This window comes from Palaemon carinicauda, chromosome 16, assembly GCF_036898095.1.
Source record: "Palaemon carinicauda isolate YSFRI2023 chromosome 16, ASM3689809v2, whole genome shotgun sequence".
Lineage (NCBI taxonomy): Eukaryota > Metazoa > Arthropoda > Malacostraca > Decapoda > Palaemonidae > Palaemon > Palaemon carinicauda.
Window position 1 is genome coordinate 117,589,288 of NC_090740.1, and position 8,104 is coordinate 117,597,391.

Below are 8,104 nucleotides of genomic sequence, written 5' to 3' on the forward strand. Positions count from 1 at the left end.
ATAAAACTCACTAACAGAGGATGGAGACTAACATCCCATCACGAACTCAAAAAATAAAACTCACTAACGGAGGATGGAGACTAACATCCCATCACGAACTCCAAAGTCTAATAAAACTCACTAACGGAGGATGGAGACTAACATCCCATCAAGAACTCCAAAGTCTAATAAAACTCTCTAACGGAGGATGGAGACTAACATCCCATCAAGAACTCCAAAGTCTAATAAAACTCACTAACGGAGGATGGAGACTAACATCCAATCAAGAACTCCAAAGTCTAATAAAACTCTCTAACGGAGGATGGAGACTAACATCCCATCAAGAACTCCAAAGTCTAATAAAACTCACTAACGGAGGATGGAGACTAACATCCCATCAAGAACTCAAAAGTCTAATAAAACTCTCTAACGGAGGATGGAGACTAACATCCCATCAAGAACTCCAAAGTCTAATAAAACTCACTAACGGAGGATGGAGACTAACATCCCATCAAGAACTCCAAAGTCTAATAAAACTCACTAACGGAGGATGGAGACTAACATCCCATCAAGAACTCCAAAGTCTAATAAAACTCACTAACGGAGGATGGAGACTAACATCCCATCAAGAAATCAAAAGTCTAATAAAACTCTCTAACGGAGGATGGAGACTAACATCCCATCACGAACTCAAAAAATAAAACTCACTAACGGAGGATGGAGACTAACATCCCATCACGAACTCCAAAGTCTAATAAAACTCACTAACGGAGGATGGAGACTAACATCCCATCACGAACTCAAAAGTCTAATAAAACTCTCTAACGGAGGATGAGACTAACATCCCATCACGAACTCAAAAAATAAAACTCACTTACGGAGGATGGAGACTAACATCCCATCACGAACTCCAAAGTCTAATAAAACTCACTAACGGAGGATGGAGACTAACATCCCATCACGAACTCCAAAGTCTAATAAAACTCACTAACGGATGATGGAGACTAACATCCCATCAAGAACTCCAAAGTCTAATAAAACTCACTAACGGAGGATGGAGACTAACATCCCATCAAGAACTCCAAAGTCTAATAAAACTCACTAACGGAGGATGGAGACTAACATCCCATCAAGAACTCCAAAGTCTAATAAAACTCACTAACGGAGGATGGAGACTAACATCCCAGCAAGAACTCAAAAGTCTAATAAAACTCACTAACAGAGGATGGAGACTAACATCCCATCAAGAACTCAAAAAATAAAACTCACTAACGGAGGATGGAGACTAACATCCCATCAAGAACTCCAAAGTCTAATAAAACTCACTAACGGAGGATGGAGACTAACATCCCATCAAGAACTCAAAAGCCTAATAAAACTCACTAACGGAGGATGGAGACTAACATCCCATCAAGAACTCAAAAGCCTAAAAAAACTCACTAACGGAGGATGGAGACTAACATCCCATCAAGAACTCAAAAGTCTAATAAAACTCACTAACAGAGGATGGAGACTAACATCCCATCAAGAACTCAAAAGTCTAATAAAACTCTCTAACGGAGGATGGAGATTAACATCCCATCACGAACTCAAAAAATAAAACTCACTAACGGAGGATGGAGACTAACATCCCATCACGAACTCCAAAGTCTAATAAAACTCACTAACGGAGGATGGAGACTAACATCCCATCAAGAACTCCAAAGTATAATAAAACTCACTAACGGAGGATGGAGACTAACATCCCATCAAGAACTCCAAAGTCTAATAAAACTCACTAACGGAGGATGGAGACTAACATCCCATCAAGAACTCAAAAGTCTAATAAAACTCTCTAACGGAGGATGGAGACTAACATCCCATCACGAACTCAAAAAATAAAACTCACTAACGGAGGATGGAGACTAACATCCCATCACGAACTCCAAAGTCTAATAAAACTCACTAATGGAGGATGGAGACTAACATCCCATCAAGAACTCCAAAGTCTAATAAAACTCACTAACGGAGGATGGAGACTAACATCCCATCAAGAACTCCAAAGTCTAATAAAACTCACTAACGGAGGATGGAGACTAACATCCCATCAAGAACTCCAAAGTCTAATAAAACTCACTAACGGAGGATGGAGACTAACATCCCATCACGAACTCCAAAGTCTAATAAAACTCACTAATGGAGGATGGAGACTAACATCCCATCAAGAACTCCAAAGTCTAATAAAACTCACTAACGGATGATGGAGACTAACATCCCATCAAGAACTCCAAAGTCTAATAAAACTCACTAACGGAGGATGGAGACTAACATCCCATCACGAACTCAAAAAATAAAACTCACTAACGGAGGATGGAGACTAACATCCCATCACGAACTCCAAAGTCTAATAAAACTCACTAACGGAGGATGGAGACTAACATCCCATCAAGAACTCCAAAGTCTAATAAAACTCACTAACGGAGGGTGGAGACTAACATCCCATCACGAACTCCAAAGTCTAATAAAACTCACTAACGGAGGATGGAGACTAACATCCCATCAAGAACTCAAAAGTCTAATAAAACTCACTAACGGAGGATGGAGACTAACATCCCATCAAGAACTCAAAAGCCTAATAAAACTCACTAACGGAGGATGGAGACTAACATCCCATCAAGAACTCAAAAGCCTAATAAAACTCACTAACGGAGGATGGAGACTAAGATCCCATCAAGAACTCAAAAGTCTAATAAAACTCACTAACAGAGGATGGAGACTAACATCCCATCAAGAACTCAAAAGTCTAATAAAACTCTCTAACGGAGGATGGAGATTAACATCCCATCACGAACTCAAAAAATAAAACTCAGTAACGGAGGATGGAGACTAACATCCCATCAAGAAATCAAAAGTCTAATAAAACTCACTAACAGAGGATGGAGACTAACATCCCATCAAGAACTCAAAAGTCTAATAAAACTCTCTAACGGAGGATAGAGACTAACATCCCATCACGAACTCAAAAAATAAAACTCACTAACGGAGGATGGAGACTAACATCCCATCACGAACTCCAAAGTCTAATAAAACTCACTAACGGAGGATGGAGACTAACATCCCATCACGAACTCCAAAGTCTAATAAAACTCACTAACGGAGGATGGAGACTAACATCCCATCACGAACTCCAAAGTCTAATAAAACTCACTAACGGAGGATGGAGACTAACATCCCATCACGAACTCAAAAAATAAAACTCACTAACGGAGGATGGAGACTAACATCCCATCACGAACTCCAAAGTCTAATAAAACTCACTAACGGAGGATGGAGACTAACATCCCATCAAGAACTCCAAAGTCTAATAAAACTCACTAACGGAGGATGGAGACTAACATCCCATCACGAACTCCAAAGTCTAATAAAACTCACTAACGGAGGATGGACACTAACATCCCATCAAGAACTCAAAAGTCTAATAAAACTCACTAACGGAGGATGGAGACTAACATCCCATCAAGAACTCAAAAGCCTAATAAAACTCACTAACGGAGGATGGAGACTAACATCCCATCAAGAACTCAAAAGCCTAATAAAACTCACTAACGGAGGATGGAGACTAACATCCCATCAAGAACTCAAAAGTCTAATAAAACTCACTAACAGAGGATGGAGACTAACATCCCATCAAGAACTCAAAAGTCTAATAAAACTCTCTAACGGAGGATGGAGATTAACATCCCATCACGAACTCAAAAAATAAAACTCACTAACGGAGGATGGAGACTAACATCCCATCAAGAACTCAAAAGTCTAATAAAACTCACTAACGGAGGATGGAGACTAAAATCCCATCAAGAACTCCAAAGTCTAATAAAACTCACTAATGGAGGATGGAGACTAACATCCCATCAAGAACTCAAAAGTCTAATAAAACTCACTAATGGAGGATGGAGACTAACATCCCATCAAGAACTCCAAAGTCTAATAAAACTCACTAACGGATGATGGAGACTAACATCCCATCAAGAACTCCAAAGTCTAATAAAACTCACTAACGGAGGATGGAGACTAACATCCCATCACGAACTTAAAAAATAAAACTCACTAACGGAGGATGGAGACTAACATCCCATCACGAACTCCAAAGTCTAATAAAACTCACTAACGGAGGATGGAGACTAACATCCCATCAAGAACTCCAAAGTCTAATAAAACTCACTAACGGAGGGTGGAGACTAACATCCCATCACGAACTCCAAAGTCTAATAAAACTCACTAACGGAGGATGGAGACTAACATCCCATCAAGAACTCAAAAGTCTAATAAAACTCACTAACGGAGGATGGAGACTAACATCCCATCAAGAACTCAAAAGCCTAATAAAACTCACTAACGGAGGATGGAGACTAACATCCCATCAAGAACTCAAAAGTCTAATAAAACTCACTAACAGAGGATGGAGACTAACATCCCATCAAGAACTCAAAAGTCTAATAAAACTCTCTAACGGAGGATGGAGATTAACATCCCATCACGAACTCAAAAAATAAAACTCACTAACGGAGGATGGAGACTAACATCCCATCAAGAACTCCAAAGTCTAATAAAACTCACTAACAGAGGATGGAGACTAACATCCCATCAAGAACTCAAAAGTCTAATAAAACTCTCTAACGGAGGATGGAGACTAACATCCCATCACGAACTCAAAAAATAAAACTCACTAACGGAGGATGGAGACTAACATCCCATCACGAACTCCAAAGTCTAATAAAACTCACTAACGGAGGATGGAGACTAACATCCCATCACGAACTCCAAAGTCTAATAAAACTCACCAACGGAGGATGGAGACTAATATCCCATCACGAACTCCAAAGTCTAATAAAACTCACTAATGGAGGATGGAGACTAACATCCCATCAAGAACTCCAAAGTCTAATAAAACTCACTAACGGAGGATGGAGACTAACATCCCATCAAGAACTCCAAAGTCTAATAAAACTCACTAACGGAGGATGGAGACTAACATCCCATCACGAACTCAAAAAATAAAACTCACTAACGGAGGATGGAGACTAACATCCCATCACGAACTCCAAAGTCTAATAAAACTCACTAACGGAGGATGGAGACTAACATCCCATCAAGAACTCCAAATTCTAATAAAACTCACTAACGGAGGATGGAGACTAACATCCCATCACAAACTCCAAAGTCTAATAAAACTCACTAACGGAGGATGGAGACTAACATCCCATCAAGAACTCAAAAGTCTAATAAAACTCACTAACGGAGGATGGAGACTAACATCCCATCAAGAACTCAAAAGCCTAATAAAACTCACTAACGGAGGATGGAGACTAACATCCCATCAAGAACGCAAAAGCCTAATAAAACTCACTAACGGAGGATGGAGACTAACATCCCATCAAGAACTCAAAAGTCTAATAAAACTCACTAACAGAGGATGGAGACTAACATCCCATCAAGAACTCAAAAGTCTAATAAAACTCTCTAACGGAGGATGGAGATTAACATCCCATCACGAACTCAAAAAATAAAACTCACTAACGGAGGATGGAGACTAACATCCCATCAAGAACTCCAAAGTCTAATAAAACTCACTAACGGAGGATGGAGACTAACATCCCATCAAGAACTCAAAAGTCTAATAAAACTCACTAATGGAGGATGGAGACTAACATCCCATCAAGAACTCAAAAGTCTAATAAAACTCACTAATGGAGGATGGAGACTAACATCCCATCAAGAACTCCAAAGTCTAATAAAACTCACTAACGGAGGATGGAGACTAACATCCCATCACGAACTCCAAAGTCTAAGAAAACTCACTAATGGAGGATCGAGACTAACATCCCATCAAGAACTCCAAAGTCTAATAAAACATACTAACGGAGGATGGAGACTAACATCCCATCAAGAACTCCAAAGTCTAATAAAACTCACTAACGGAGGATGGAGACTAACATCCCATCAAGAACTCAAAAGTCTAATAAAACTCACTAACAGAGGATGGAGACTAACATCCCATCAAGAACTCAAAAGTCTAATAAAACTCTCTAACGGAGGATGGAGACTAACATCCCATCACGAACTCAAAAAATAAAACTCACTAACAGAGGATGGAGACTAACATCCCATCACGAACTCCAAAGTCTAATAAAACTCACTAACGGAGGATGGAGACTAACATCCCATCAAGAACTCAAAAGTCTAATAAAACTCTCTAACGGAGGATGGAGACTAACATCCCATCAAGAACTCAAAAGTCTAATAAAACTCTCTAACGGAGGATGGAGACTAACATCCCACCAAGAACTCAAAAGTCTAATAAAACTCACTAACGGAGGATGGAGACTAACATCCCATCAAGAACTCAAAAGTCTAATAAAACTCTCTAACGGAGGATGGAGACTAACATCCCATCACGAACTCAAAAAATAAAACTCACTAACGGAGGATGGAGACTAACATCCCATCACGAACTCCAAAGTCTAATAAAACTCACTAACGGAGGATGGAGACTAACATCCCATCAAGAACTCCAAAGTCTAATAAAACTCTCTAACGGAGGATGGAGACTAACATCCCATCACGAACTCAAAAGTCTAATAAAACTCTCTAACGGAGGATGGAGACTAACATCCCATCACGAACTCCAAAGTCTAATAAAACTCACCAACGGAGGATGGAGACTAACATCCCATCACGAACTCCAAAGTCTAATAAAACTCACTAATGGAGGATGGAGACTAACATCCCATCAAGAACTCCAAAGTCTAATAAAACTCACTAACGGAGGATGGAGACTAACATCCCATCAAGAACTCCAAAGTCTAATAAAACTCACTAACGGAGGATGGAGACTAACATCCCATCACGAACTCAAAAAATAAAACTCACTAACGGAGGATGGAGACTAACATCACATCACGAACTCCAAAGTCTAATAAAACTCACTAACGGAGGATGGAGACTAACATCCCATCAAGAACTCCAAATTCTAATAAAACTCACTAACGGAAGATGGAGACTAACATCCCATCACGAACTCCAAAGTCTAATAAAACTCACTAACGGAGGATGGAGACTAACATCCCATCAAGAACTCAAAAGTCTAATAAAACTCACTAACTGAGGATGGAGACTAACATCCCATCAAGAACTCAAAAGCCTAATAAAACTCACTAACGGAGGATGGAGACTAACATCCCATCAAGAACTCAAAAGCCTAATAAAACTCACTAACGGAGGATGGAGACTAACATCCCATCAAGAACTCAAAAGTCTAATAAAACTCACTAACAGAGGATGGAGACTAACATCCCATCAAGAACTCAAAAGTCTAATAAAACTCTCTAACGGAGGATGGAGATTAACATCCCATCACGAACTCAAAAAATAAAACTCACTAACGGAGGATGGAGACTAACATCCCATCAAGAACTCCAAAGTCTAATAAAACTCACTAACGGAGGATGGAGACTAACATCCCATCAAGAACTCAAAAGTCTAATAAAACTCACTAATGGAGGATGGAGACTAACATCCCATCAAGAACTCAAAAGTCTAATAAAACTCACTAATGGAGGATGGAGACTAACATCCCATCAAGAACTCCAAAGTCTAATAAAACTCACTAACGGAGGATGGAGACTAACATCCCATCACGAACTCCAAAGTCTAATAAAACTCACTAATGGAGGATCGAGACTAACATCCCATCAAGAACTCCAAAGTCTAATAAAACATACTAACGGAGGATGGAGACTAACATCCCATCAAGAACTCCAAAGTCTAATAAAACTCACTAACGGAGGATGGAGACTAACATCCCATCAAGAACTCGAAAGTCTAATAAAACTCACTAACAGAGGATGGAGACTAACATCCCATCAAGAACTCAAAAGTCTAATAAAAATCTCTAACGGAGGATGGAGACTAACATCCCATCACGAACTCAAAAAATAAAACTCACTAACAGAGGATGGAGACTAACATCCCATCACGAACTCCAAAGTCTAATAAAACTCACTAACGGAGGATGGAGACTAACATCCCATGAAGAACTCAAAAGTCTAATAAAACTCTCTAACGGAGGATGGAGACTAACATCCCA